At 44.3% G+C, this 15,088-nt stretch overlaps 1 non-coding gene across 1 annotated transcript; it reads left to right on the top strand.

The window, feature by feature from the left end:
* Positions 1-6,087: 6,087 nt before the first annotated feature.
* On the top strand, positions 6,088-6,163 carry TRNAV-AAC (transfer RNA valine (anticodon AAC)). The gene has a single exon. It is a non-coding gene; the product is annotated as a tRNA-Val (tRNA).
* Positions 6,164-15,088: the final 8,925 nt, after the last annotated feature.

The raw sequence follows: 15,088 nt of genomic DNA, 5'->3' as shown, positions 1-15,088 counted from the left end.
AACAGGCACAGATCCTTGTAAGCATTGACTCTCAGCGGTGGAACTTTGTACTTCTGCGCTGACTGGTCCTTATGGTTTGTCTTTATTTTTCTGAAGTTGGAAATGGGGAGGCAGTCAGACAGACTCCTGCATGCGCCCGACTGGGATCCACTCCGCATACCCACCAGGGGGCGATGCTCTGCCCATCTGGGATGTTGCTCTATTGCAACCAGGGTCATTCTAGCACCTGAAGCAGAGGCCATGGAGCCATCCTCAGCGCCCGGGCCAACTTTGCTCCAATGGAGCCTTGGCTGCGGGAGGGGAAGAGAGAGACAGAGAGGAAGGAGAAGGGGAGGGGTGGAGAAGCAGATGGGCGCTTCTCCTGTGTGCCCTGGCTGGAAATCGAACCTGGGACTCCTGCACGCCAGGCCAACGCTCTACCACTGAGCCAACCGGCCAGGGCCTTATGGTTTGTCTTTAAAAGTTTTTCGTTAGATGGTTTGTGATGTCCTTCGTGGTTGTTGATTTAGTCAGAGAGGCTTTGGCACCCTTTCCTTTCCCCACTGTCAATGGTGAAAGTCAGAGACAACTGGCTATACTGCAAGTCACTCTTCTCCGTTGGAACTCAGCGAGGCATACTGCGCTGACCAGCCATCCACTGCCTGCACACGTGCCGCTGAGCCACCTCCTGTTGGAAGATTTGAGGGAGTGGAGGGTGGGGCGGCACCTGGGCAGGAGCATCTTTATGATTCTTGGATCACATCTTTGGCATGTGTTTGTATTATGTCTGTATGAGTCATGGCTTTACTTTTTAAAAAGTGGAAACTCCCCAAACATGGGCTTTATTTAAATGTCCAGGGCCAACATTCAGTTACCACATGGATGTCAAGATGTCAACACACTGGAGGAGACCTGGCTGGGGCTGTTGACCTCACCAGGACTGTGTTCTCAGAACCCCTGTGGGGTCACAGAACTGGGCACCACAGGTCCTAACCCCAGGCTTCCCAGATGTTCACGGCCCCTTTCCTTTCTCTTGGGAACACCTGCAAGTTCTAAGTTGTAGAAACAGTCTGGAAGAGTGAGGGCACCAAGAGCCCGCAGAACAGAGCCTGACAAGACCTCTTTTCTAAAAAGGAGGTTTAAATACATGGTGCTATATGAGCAAGAGGAGGAGAGACTACATTCAGGCTGCTGGCCAGATGCCCCTCCACCTGCCCTGCCTCAGGCCAGTCACCCCTGGGCCCACAGGAGACAGAGGGTCTGTCTCCTGGGCTGTGGGCTATACCGGAGCTCCCAAGAGCACCAAGTTCCAGAAAATGACCCTGTAGGCAATGGCTGCAAACCTTCAACCAAGCACCACTACCGGGGAGGTGAGAGCAATGCCACTATCAGGTACCTTATAGAGGAAAAACTGAGGCTGAGAGAGAAGGAACATGCCCCTCAGCCACCCCACCTCCATCCTGCCTTCAGTCCCACCCTCATCCTCAACACTCAGCTCCAGAGGCGGGGTCACTTTCCTCCTCCACCTCCTCCCCTGCCCCCTCCACCCAAAGTCCCTTCCCAACTCTGTCTCCCCACGGCCCCATCCCTCCCTTCCCCTGCCTCCACTCCCTGACCTAGCCCATTCAGCCCATTCGCAGAGGCCCCAAGCCCAGCTTATTGTCTCTCCTCCATGTGCTTCCTCCATGACAAGCACATTTCTAGAGCTGGTTTGTCTGCCCCTTTCGCTACCCTGTGAGAACGCCATGGGATTCAGGTGACCCTCAAGTCTTTCCTGAGAGGACCTCCCCTCGTCATTGGACAAGGCCAGGACTCTGGCTAGGACCTGCTGAAAGAAGGATCCCTCTTCCCAAGAAAGCCCCCTTGCCCATGGATTCTCTGGAGGGAGTACGAGCAGAGGAGACCTCGGGTACAGGCCCATTCCTATGCTTATCAGACAGATGTCCCCACTGCTCCCCACACCAGCGAGGGGGTGGCAAGGGCCTACATAATTTCCTGTTTGAGCAAAACCATAAATTAACCTTTTGCTCCCACTTTGTATTTTTTCCAAGTGAAATGCTAAGGCATACCCTTCCTCTTATCACTTCCCGCCTGGCTACCAACACTGAAATAGAAGCATCTGCATGGACACACGTTAAAAAGATGGAAAAGAAGTGAGGAAAAGCAAGAGACTTGGCATCACAATGGCCTGTTTTTCACAATAAGGAATCACTAATGAAAACGGTTACTCCAGAAGCAGTGCTCCCTGTGGTATGTCACAGTGATGGTGAATCGAGTGCCCCCTCTGTGCCACAGGCCCCCACAGTCCAGGAGGCCTGGAATCCTGCCCCTGCCTAAACCTGGGCATCCACACCACAGAGTAAAAATGACAAGAGCCCCCACCTGGAGGGGAAGAGTGATGGTCAGTGAGGTGTTTGTTGACACCATGCCCTGGTGTCAATACTCAGGGAGAGAGAATACAGGAAGTTTTGTCTCCTGTGACAGATGCAGAAATGGGAACTTCAAGGCCTGCAGGTTGGATGAAACCCTTGTACGCCCATCCAGATCCATATGACTACAGATATTCCTCACTGGCACTCATATGTAAAAATACCAATGATTTATGTATATGCACCTTATCCGGCCACCTTGCTGAACTTGTTTATTAGATCTTGTAGTTTTTCTGTGGACTCCTCAAGATTTTCTATATTTCTTTCACCTCTAAAGGCCTTTCATTTCCTTTTCCTTCCTGACTTCCCTGGCTGGGCTCTTCAGTTTGATATTGACTAGAAGTGGAGTGGACATCCTTGCTTTCGATGCTTTGATGGTAGAAAAAAAGCATCAGTCGGTCCTCAGGAGGTATGACGTTCCTGGTGGGTTGTTCATAGATGCCCCTTATAGGCTGAGAAAGTTCCCTCTCTTTAGTGTTGGGATTTAGTCAGTTCACACAGGTTCAGCAGAACCGATACCTAATATTTTGGTGAGTTTGGTGAATCAGTTGTTAAAATGGCACTTGTAACCTGGGTTCTCTCTAAGGTGGGCACCTGGGCAGCCGCCCAATGTGGAAATCACAAATTTACATTCCTTACCCTTTTTTAATGTTCATCTGAGCAACAGCGTATTCTAAGCACCCAAAGTCTTGTTCATTCCATCCATAGGTGAAAAAAGTTGCAAGTTAGGATGCCAATCAAGAAGCAATATGGAAATATCTTAAAAAACAGTTTTATTGTTTTTGTCAGGTATTATTCAATATTTTTTATTAATATTTTAAAACTCTTATAACAGGCTCTGGCCGGTTGGCTTAGTGGTAGAGTGTCGGCCTGGCGTGCAGAAGTCCCGGGTTCGATTCCCGGCCAGGGCACACAGGAGAAGCGCCCATCTGCTTCCCCACCCCTCCCCCTCTCCTTCCTCTCTGTCTCTCTCTTCCCCTCCCGCAGCCAGAGCCGAGGCTCCATTGGAGCGAAGATGGCCCAGGCGCTGGGGATGGCTCCTTGGCCTCTGCCCCAGGCGCTGGAGTGGCTCTGGTCGCAACAGAGCGATGCCCCGGAGGGGCAGAGCATCGCCCCCTGGTGGGCAGAGCGTAGCCCCTGGTGGGCGTGCCGGGTGGATCCCGGTCGGGTGCATGCGGGAGTCTGTCTGACTGTCTCTCCCCGTTTCCAGCTTCAGAAAAATACAAAAAACAAACAAACAAAAAAAGAACTCTTATAACATAATCTAGTTTTGTGTACCTCTTTCATGTTCTTATTTAAGAATTAAATGCATGAAATAATAAACAACCTTTTGGTATATTGGTTTTTTTATACTTGAAACAGTCATTAGGGCAGAGAACTGGTTGTTAAATTATTTGAATCCCACCACTGCCTCTCTTTCTAGTTTATTGAGAGTTTTCTTATCCTGAAAGGGTGTTGAATTTTATCAAATGCTTTTCCTGAACCAATTGAGATGATCATGAGGTTTCCATTCTTTGTTCTATCAGTATGGTACATTACAGTGCCATAGACTGAATGTTTGCATCTCCCAAAATTCATGCGTTGAATCCGAACCTTCTATGTGATAGTATTTGGAGGCACGGTCTGTAGGAGGTTTTCAGGTCATGAGAGCAGAGTCCTTATGAACAGGATTCCTGTCCTTATAAAAGAGATCCAGGAGAGTGCCCTCCCCTTCTGCCAGGTGAGGACACAGGGAGCAGAAAGCCATCAGTAAACCTGGAAGTGCCCCACGCCAGACACCAGATCTGCCCATGCCTTGATCCTGGATTTCCCATCCTCCAGAACTGTGAGAAATTTCCACATTTCTGTCCTTTACAAACCACCCAGTCAATTTTATTATAGCAGCCCAAATGAACTAAGACACAAAATTCCTGTTATTTGCTGGACCTAGGTTCTATAAAGTCATTGAGAACACTGAGTCAACAAATATGGAGCTGCTGTTCCTAAGAAAATACAGGATTAGGATCCCACTAGCCTCATGCCGCACTTTTTCATCAACTGATCAATATGTACCTTTTTAAAATAGGTGTTTCTTTTGTGAAAAATAATATAAACAATGCTACTTTAAAATGGAGTTGGAGCCTGACCAGGCAGTGGCACAGTAGATAGAGTGTCAGCCTGATATACTGAGGACCCAGGTTCAAAACCCTGAGGTCACTGGTTTGAGTGTGGGCTCGTCTAGGTGAGTGTGGGATCACCAGGTTGAGCCTAAAGGTCATTGGCTTGAAGCCCAAGGTTGCTGTCTTGAAGCCCAAGGTCACTGGCTTGAGCAAGGGGTCACTGGCTTGGCTGGAGACCTCTGGTCAAGGCACATATGAGAAAGTAATCAATAAACAACTAAAGTGATGCAACTATGAGTTCATCCTTCTCATCTCTCTCCCTCCCTGTCTGTACCACCCCAACCCCTCTCTCTCACTAAAAAAATTAATAAAATGGAGTTGGCCTCACCATCCCAGAGAAACTGCTTTACACGTCTTACTCTTTAAACCTTTCCAATGTTAAAATGGGGGAAAATGTTAAAACCTTTGGACTGGGCTTAAATTACCATTGTGTTCCAAAGAACTGTTGGAAAAGAGAAGACAGCAGATACTGTGAGTACTGGCCTGAAAATTAAAGGCATTCTTTAGAATTAGCATCGCACTGTTAACTTATCTGCACTATCTATAAAAATTCCTCCTTTCTCTTCATACAATTGTTTCTCTTTCCTTTCTTATAAACACTCACCCCTTGCCTTCATTATCTGGGTTTCTGCCTGAATCAGTGTTTCCAAAATAGCTATTTTTATGGACTTCAAATAAACACTTGTGGCTTCTCACTTTGAACTTTTATTTTTAGAGTAACACTTATTGACACTAAAAATGTCCAAATCTGTAGAGAATTTTTATAGAGTATTAAGCCAAACTGATGGCATTCTTGGAAGCAAGATCTCAAATGCTCTATAGAATGACAGTTTGGTTTTTTTAACATAGTGTTTTGTTTTTTTAACGAGAGAGAGAGAGAAAGAGAGAGAGACAGACAGACAGAGAGACAGGAAGGAGAGAAATGAGAAGTATCTACTCATAGTTATAGCACCTTAGTTGTTCATAGATTGCTTTCTCATACATGCCTAGATCCGGGGACTCTAACTGAGCCAATGACCTCTTGCTCAAGCCAGTGACCCTGGGCATCAAGTCAGAGAACTTTTGGCTCAATATGTAACCATGGAGTCATGTCTACAATCCCACACTCAGGCTGGTGACACCGCACTCATGCTGGTGAGTCCACACTCAATCCGATGAGCCCAAGCTCAAGCTAGTGATCTCGGGGTTTGAACCTGACTCCTCAGCATCTCAGAATGATGCTTTATCCACTGTGTCACCACCTAGTCAGGCAATAATGTATTATTACTGTTCTCAATATTCAGCAATCATGAGACAATCTTGGGACATCTTGAGACCTCCTTCCTAATTAGAAGCTTCTCTCTACTTTACAAATGTAAGCAGAAAAGATAACTTGTAAAATGTAAAAACTAAGAAATTGGGAGAGAGAATAAAAGAGAAACACTACCTATCACCCTAAAATGGTATGACAAAGTCTGCTTCTTTGATTTATTTTTGTTGCCTTATAATGTCTGTGGTCTTCAAAAATGAGTCATACTTTAGCCCTGGCTGATTGGCTCAGTGGTAGATCATCGGCCCAACATGTGGAAGTCCTGGGTTCAATTCCCAGCCAGGGCACACAGGAGAAGCATCCATTTGCTTCTCCACCCTTCCCCCTCTCATTCCTCTCTCTCTCTTCCCCTCCTTCAGCCAACGCTCCATTGGAGCTAAGTTGGCCTGGGCGCTGACAATGGTTCCATGGCCTCTGCCTCAAGTGCTAGAATGGCTCCAGTTGCAGCGGAACAACACCTCAGATGGGCCAAGCATCGCCCCCTGGTGGGCATGCTGGGTGGATCCTGGTCTGGCGCATGCAGGAGTCTGTCTGCCCCTGACCCTCATTTCTCACTTCAGAAAAATACAAAAATAAAAAAAAGAATAAATTAAAAAAAACAAAACTTGTTCTCTTAGCTTCAGTGTGAGGTCACTGGCTTGAACATGGGATTATTAGCATGATTCCATGGTTGCTGGCTTGAGCCCAAAGGTCTCTGGCTTGAAGCCCAAGGTGGATGGTTTGAGCCCATGGTCACTGGCTTAAACAAGGGGTGACTAGCTTGGCTTGAGCCCCCGGTTAAGGCAATCAATGCACAACTAAAATGATGCAATTATGAGTTGATGTTTCTTATCTCTCTCCCTTCCTGTCTTTCTCTCTCTCAGAAAGAAAAAAAAAGGAATCTACAAAAAACCTACAGCTAGCACCATACTTAACAATGAGAGACTGAATGCTTTTCTCCTAACATTGGGAACACAGCAAGGAAATCTAGTTCATCACTTCTGTCCAACATTGCACTGAAAGTTCTAGGCAACACAGGAAGATGAGAAAATGAAATAACAGGCATACATATCAGAAAGGAAGAAATAAAACCAATTGTATATCTGTATACTAGCAATTACCACACTGAAATCAAAGTTTAAAAATAGCACAATAGTTCAAAATGAGAGAAGGTATTTATGTATAAATTAAGGAAACATGCACAGAATTTCAATGCTCAAAATGATTTAAAAAATTTAATATTTTTTTTATTTATTCATTTTTTTTAGAGAGAGAAGAGGGAGAGAGAGAGAGAGGAGGGACAGAGAGAGAGAAGGGGGGGAGGAGCTGGAAGCATCAACTCCCATATGTGCCTTGACCAAGCAAGCCCAGGGTTTCGAACCGGCGACCTCAGCATTTCCAGGTCGATGTTTTATCCACTGCGCCACCACAGGTCAAGCAAAATGATAAAATTTTGACAAAAAAATCAAACAAGATTTAAATAAATGGTGACATACTGAGTTCATGTTTGGAAGACTCAATATAATAGAGCTGTCAATTGTGTCAGTGATATACAGATTTAGGGCAATTTCTATCAAAACCTTGGCAAGACTTATTCTAAATTAATACAGAAAGGCAAAGGAACTAAGAATAAAAATTGTTGAAAAAGAGGGATAAATTGGGAACCAATCCTAAGAATTTTCACAAAATAAGAAATTTGTCTCTGAAAACAGAAGAAAAAAAGAACTTTTCCATAGCCATGGTAATCAAGACTGTGTGGTACGGGCAGGAAGAGACGCATACATCAGCAGAAATGAAGACATCAAGGAACAGCCCCACAAGTAGGAGCAGCTGTTTCTTGACATAGGTGCAAAGGCAACCCATTGAAGGGAGAATAGTCTTTACAACAGATGGTGCTGGAGCAACTGAATATCCATAGGGAAAGAAGAATCTCCACCTAAATCACATATTATACCAAAACTAACACAAAAAACATCATAGATTTAAATGTATTAAAAGTATTAAAGCCCTGGCCAGTTGGCTCAGTGGTAGAGCATCGGCCTGGCGTGCAGGAGTCCCAGGTTCGATTCCCGGCAGGGCACTCAGGAGAAGCGCCCATTTGCTTCTCTACCCCTCCCCCTCTCCTTCCTCTCTGTCTCTCTCTTCCCCTCCTGCAGTTAAGGCTCCATTGGAGCCAAGTTGGCCCGGGCACTGAGGATGGCTCCATGGCCTCTGCCTCAGGTGCTAGAGTGGCTCTGGTTGCAACAGAGCGACACCCCAGATGGGCAGAGCATCGCCCCCGGTGGGCATGCCGGGTGGATCCTGGTTGGGTGCATGCGGGAGTCTGTCTGACTGCCTCCCCGTTTCCAACTTCAGAAAAATACCAAAAAAAAAAGTATTAAAATTCTAGAATAAAACAAAGGGGAAGGTCTTTGGGATCTAGGACATGGTTCAGGGTTCTTAGATGTGACACTAGACACATGATCTGAAAAAGAAAAAGATGGATAAATTTGTCTTCTACAAAATGTAAAACGTGTGCTCTGTGCCAGACTGCTACGAAGACAGAGGAGGAAAAGACAAACTAAAGACTGGGAGAAAAGATTCACAAAACGCCTATTTCACAAAGGACTCAAACTAGAATACATAAAAACTCTCAAAACTCAAGAGTAGAAAGAAGTCCTTTTAGAGAGCGGGCAAAAGGCTTGAAGTGCTATTTCACTGATGTGGACAGACAGATGGCAATAAGTACGTGTAGAGATAGTCAACTTGACTAGTCATCAGGAAAACGCAAATTAAGACTACAATATACACATCAGTCAGTATGCACCAACTGACCAGCTAAAATAAAAATCAGTGATAGTGGCAAGTAAGGACAAGAATGCAAAGAAACTGAATCTTTCTTCCATTTTTAAAGGGAATTTTAAATTGTACAACCACTCTTGCAAATAGTTAAGCAATTTCTTTAAACAAACAATAATAACCCTCTAAATATACACTTACCATAGTACTCCACAATCACATGCCTGGGCATTGATCGCAGAGCCCATTTCTTGAAGATTTATCCTTTTTTTTTCAAATTAATTATATTTTTTTAGCAAGCGAGAGAGAAAGAAGTGAGAACCATCAACTCATATTGCCAGTGGTCACTGTCTTTGGGAAGCTGTATCCAGACTTGACTGCGACCACAAATCACCCATAGCTCCTGAACTTGGATGCAGCAAAAGGATAAGACTGGGCTGTATCCTTTGGGCAGGGTTGATATGTATTTTATGTAGACACATGCATTATTTAAAGTGCCTATATGGGAAAGAAGTTGTGAGAAGAGCTGTTTGTTGTTGAAATCTCAAAAATTTCAGCTCAGGTGCACAGCCCCTGGCTGCTCAGATCCTGGGAGGTGAGACTCTGCCCCTTCATTGGGTTTCACTACTGGGAAGTTAACTCACTTTCCATCAAGGCTCACAGATGTGGCCTTGGCTGGTTGGCTCAGTGGGTAAAGCATCAGCCTGGCATGTGGAAGTCCCAGGTTCGATTCCTAGTCAGGGCACATAGGAGAAGCAACCATCTGCTTCTCTGTGCCTCTCCCTCCTCTCTCTCTCTCTCTCTCTCTTTCTCTCTCTCTCTTTTCTTCTTTTTCCATCCTGCAGCCACGGCTCAATTGGTTTGAGCACATCAGCCCTGGGTGCTGAGGAAGGCTCTATAAAGCCTCCGCCTCAGGTGCTAAAAATAGCTCAGTTGCGAGCATGGCCCCACATGGGCAAAGCACCGGCTCCAGACTGGGTGGATCCTGCTCAGGGCACATGCGGGAGTCTGTCTCTCTATCTCCCCTCCTCTCACTTGGAAAAGAAGAAGAAGAAGAAGAAAAAAGACTCACATGATGCGAAAGTTTTTCAAAGTAGGAAAAGTTTCTAATCCTGTGGGTCCTGAAATACCACAGTTCTCCACAGTGGCATTTTGGGTAAGAGCCTGAAAAAGATGGGAAGCACACAGGGCAAGTTGTGTTTAGAACAGCCTTGAATTCCAGCAAGAAAGCCATGTTGACTGGGATCCAGGAGAACCCACAGGTGGGGTAAGACACAAGGAATAGTTTAGGTGGCAGCAGGGTGATGATGAGTGGGAGTAAGAGCTCCCCTCTCCACCTTCAGGAGTTCAAATTCATGGCTTTATTACTCTGGTTCTGTATCCTGGTTTCCTCATCTGAAAAATGGGTATCATAACTAATCCATAAGGCCTTTTGTAAGAATTAAATGAGATAAATACTAGTAGTTCAAAGATAATCTAGGACAAAGTAGATGCTCAACAAATGACAGCTAATTATTATTATGAAAATAACAATAGCAATAAAGTGCCTAGTATTTGCAGCGCATAGCATGGAGTTGATGTATGTTGGGAGTTAAACCACATTGGCTACAAGAGCCCATGGTGAAACTTGCAAGAACGCTGGAGCTAATTGTTAAACTCAGCTTCTATTAAACATTCAATTACACACACTTACAAATAAATAGAGTAAATGCACAAGATTCTTCACTTCTTTATGACTTTGCTACATCTTACTATGATGGTGCTCTCAAGGTTATTTACCTGTATTTATCTGTGAGGGGCAATACTGTGTCAAGTTGATACTGTGCATCTCTTTCCAAGGCCATTCAGTATAGTTGCCATCAGTAACTTGAAATTGGCCATAGGGGATTAAGACTGGAGAAATTGGCCCTGGCCGGTTGGCTCAGCGGTAGAGCGTCGGCCTGGCGTGCGGGGGACCCGGGTTCGATTCCCGGCCAGGGCACATAGGAGAAGCTCCCATTTGCTTCTCCATCCCCCACCCCCTCCTTCCTCTCTGTCTCTCTCTTACCCTCCCGCAGCCAAGGCTCCATTGGAGCAAAGATGGCCCGGGCGCTGGGGATGGCTCCTTGGCCTCTGCCCCAGGCGCTAGAGTGCCTCTGGTCGGCAGAGCGACGCCCCGGAGGGGCAGAGCATCGCCCCTTGTGGGCTTGCCGGGTAGATCCCAGTCGGGCGCATGTGGGAGTCTGTCTGACTGTCTCTCCCCGTTTCCAGCTTCAGAAAAATACAAAAAAAAAAAAAAAAAGACTAGAGAAATCATAAAATCCTATAAATTCGGGCTTTTTTTTAATTAACAGGAAAGCCTAATGTTAAATAACTAACAGCATATTTCCTGATGTCTATTATTCTTGTTACTATGGACTGAATATTGTCCCCCTAAAATTAACATGTTGGAGCCCTAACCCCCATTATAACTCTTTAGAGACAGGATCTGTGAGGAGGTGATAACAGTTACATGACGTTATTAAGGCAGGGCCCTAAACCAACAGGATTAGTGCATTTCTAAGAAGAGAAAGAGGCCCTGGAACTCGCTGTCCCCTCTCTCCCTGCCTTGTGAAGGCACAGGGATAAGGCAGCTGTCTACAACATAGGACGAGAGCTCTCACCAGAGCCCACCATGCTGGGCTGGCATCCTGCTCGTGGGCTTCCAGTCTCTTGGACTGTGAGAAATAAATATCTGGTTTTTCGTGTTATTAAATTTTATTTATTGAGTTCCGAGAGAGAGGAAGGGAAAGAGACAGAAATATGGATCAGTTCCTGTATGTGTCCTGACTAGGGATCCAACCTTGGACTATTAGGATGATGTTCTAACTAACTGAGCTATCTGGCCTGCGCAAATATCTATTGTTTTAAATCACCCAGTCTATGGTTTTTGTTATATGGGAGCCCGAGCTAAGACACTTGGTCTTGTTGGTGGTATTAAAGTGCAATGTTTGCACATGGAAAATATTCCCTTCTTCCTCTTCTCCCCTCTCCTTCCTAATTCCCTCTTTTTCCTGTCTCCCAAACCTTTCCTTTTCCTATCCCCAGGTGAAAACTTCCAGGCCCAGCTCCAGCTGTGGTCCTCAGGTGCAGAGCTGCAAGGGGCCAGCAGAGGGAGCCAAGATTCCAGCCCCAGCCATGAACTGACATCAGGGTCTTGGAGGTTGACTTTCAAGTTAACTTGTGCTTAGGGGATTCTGGTTGCTTGACCCTTATCAGATATTAATTTGAAAATGTTTTCTCCAATTCTATTCTCCATATTGTTCTTTGAAGCACAGATTTTAAATTTGATAAAATTCTATTTATCCTTTTTTCTTCTGCTTGTGCTTTTGGTATCATATCTAAGAAACCATGCTTAATCCAAGGTCATAATTTTTTTTTAAGAGAGAAAGGAAAGGAGAGAGGGAGAAAGAAACAGAGAGACAGGAACATTGAGCTGTTCCTGTTTGTTCCCTGAATGGGGATTAAACCAGCAACCTCTGATGCTCAGGACAATGATCCAATCAACCAAGATAGGGCTAAGGTCACAAAAATTTATATGTGTTTTCTTCTAAGAGTTTCTTCATTCAGGTTTTTTATTCTTTTTTTTTTTTTACAGAGACAGAGAGAGAGAGTCAGAGAGAGGGATAGATAGGGACAGACAGACAGGAATGCAGAGAGATGAGAAGCATCAATCATCAGTTTTTCGTTGTGGCACCTTAGTTGTTCATTGATTGCTTTCTCATATATGCCTTGACCATGGGGCTACAGCAGACCGAGTAAACCCCTGCTCGAGCCAGCGACCTTGGGTCCAAGCTCGTGAGCTTTGCTCAAACCAGATGAGCCCGTGCTCAAGCTGGCAACCTCGGGGTCTTGAACCTGGGTCCTCCACATCCCAGTCCAACACTCCATCCACTGCACCACTGCCTGGTCAGGCTGATTCTTTTTTTTTTTTTTTAACAGGAGAGAGAAAGAGACAGGAAGGGAGAGAGATGAGAAGCATCAACTCGTAGTTGCATCACTTTATTTGCTCATTGGTTGCTTTCTCATATGTGCCTTGACTGGTGGGCTCAAGCCAAGCTAGTGACCCCTTCCTCAAGCCAGCAACCTTGGGATCATGTTGATGACTTCTCACTCAAGCAAGTGACCCCGCGCTTAAGATGGCAAGCCTGTGCTCAAGCCAACGAGCCCACACTCTAACCAGGTCACTTCAGGGTTTTTAACTGGGGCCCTCAGTGCCCTGGGCTGATGTTCAATCCGCTGTGCCACCACCAGTCAGGCCATTTCTTTTTCTTTTCTTTTTAAGTGAGAGGAGGTGAGATAGACAGATTCCCATGTGTGTCCTGACCAGGATCCACCTGGCAACCCTCGTCTGGGACTGATGCTGGGACCAACAGAGCTATCCTCAGCACCTGGGGCCAACGCTCAACTTGAACCAATCGAGCCACTGGCTGTGAGAAGGGAAAAGAGAGAGAAGGGAGAGAGAGAGAAGGTGAGAGAAGCAGATGGTCTCTTCTCATGTGTGCTCTAACTGGGAATCAAACCCAGAAGTCTGTACACCAGGCCAATGCTCTATTCACTGAACCACCAGCCAGGGCCTCATTTATTTTTCTTATATGATTTTTCGTTTGGTCTTTATATAATACTATGGATGTCCATTTTTATGTAATATTTTGGAAATGTTTTGATAACTTTTAGTAGTGGATTTGGACTCAGTTATTAAATTTAATTTATACTGATTTCCAATAAGTTGCAAATATGTTTTAATGTCACCTGGGAAATTCTTTCAGCTAAATTAGTTATTTCTGTTTCTAAACATTTTCATCATCTTTTCTGGATATCTTTTTCCATTTGGTATTCATTGTTTTACTTTTGTTATAAGTAAACAAACAGATAAAATTGTTTTTAAAAAATATTCTATGAATGAAATCATGTAGTTATGTAATCTTTTGTATTGCCCTTTTGTATTAGCATAATCCTTTGCAAATTCATCCAGCTTGTTGTATGTCATCCAGAATTCATTACTTTTATTGCTGAATAGTACTGTATTTCCTGGGACGGGTGTACTACTGTGTTTTTTTTAACCATCAACTTGGTAAAAGATATTTTGGGTTGTTTCCAGATTGGGGATTTTTATGAATAAAGCTGCTACAAACATTTGTGCACACATTTTTATGAACACAAATACTCATTTCTCTGAGATAAGTGAAATTGCTGAGTCCTATGGTAATAGCATTTTTGGGTTTACAAGAAAAAGTCAAATAGTTTTCCAAAGCAGCTACACCATTTTACCTTCCCCAAAGCAGTGTGTGAGTAATCCTGTTTCTCTGCATCTTTGCCAGCATTTGTTGCTGCCACTGTTTTTCTTTTGTCCTATTTTAGCCATTCTGATAGGTGTTTGGTTATATATTCTTCTTTGAAACTGAAATTTTAAACATGTGCATATTACCTAAAACAATAACAGTAATTAAAAAATAAAGTCACCTATGTAAGCAGGCACATGACGGCAACTGAAAATTAAGATATGAAGCAATTCATTTAAAGTAAGTAGGTTAAAGCGTAAGATCAGAATTCATGGCCACTGGTCAGGCACTCTGTCCCTAGCTGGGACAGACACCTAGAAGTCAAGTGCTGTTCCAATGGCAGCCTGACACCTTTCTCAGTGGACAGGTAAATGATTTTTTCTTAATTTTGTCTTCTCATGCTTTATGAAGATAATGCCATTATAACATTAAAACATTTGAAAATATTTCTTAAAGTTCTTTCTATATAGACTTCAAAATCAAAAGCATAATGTAACAGTGTGTGCATTCCACATAGCTTTGCCTACAATCAACAACTTCTGCCTGTTTCATTATCCTTATCTCCCCTTTTCTGTAGAGTATTTTAAAACAAACGCCGAATATCATGTCCTTTCTCTATAAATACTTTAGGATGTGTTTATATATATATATATTTTAAAAACACACACTTTCTTACATAATCATACTTAAAATCAACAATGATTTCTTTGTTAAAAATGTTTAAGGAGAAACAATTTCCCCCACTCCCACCACTATTCAAACCACAGTGATTGCACTTCCCCTCTTCCAATTCTGCAGGAAGTGTGCAAGGCCAGGTGCCGGAGATGCAAGCCCAGGGCCTCCCCTGTTTCTTCCCTTTTTAAACATGACATCATGTTCAGTTCCATGTAGCCCCATCATCTTAACCAGGGGAGTTGGATGATTTTTATATTCCTCTAAAAATACCTTCCTTACAGACCATTTATCCCTTATGAATATTGCTACAAAAATCCTCAACAAAATACTAGCCAACCAAATTCTGCTGCATATGAAAAGGATCAGCCTGACCTGTGGTGGCGCAGTGGATCAAGCGTCGACCTGGAATGCTGAGGTTACTGGTTCAAAACCCTGGGCTTGCCTGGTCAAGGCACATATGGGAGTTGATGCTTCCTGCTC

The sequence above is a fragment of the Saccopteryx bilineata genome, chromosome 2 (assembly GCF_036850765.1).
Source record: "Saccopteryx bilineata isolate mSacBil1 chromosome 2, mSacBil1_pri_phased_curated, whole genome shotgun sequence".
NCBI lineage: Eukaryota > Metazoa > Chordata > Mammalia > Chiroptera > Emballonuridae > Saccopteryx > Saccopteryx bilineata.
The sequence above is the reverse complement of the archived record's forward strand: the minus strand, read 5'-3'. Positions and strand labels throughout refer to the sequence as shown.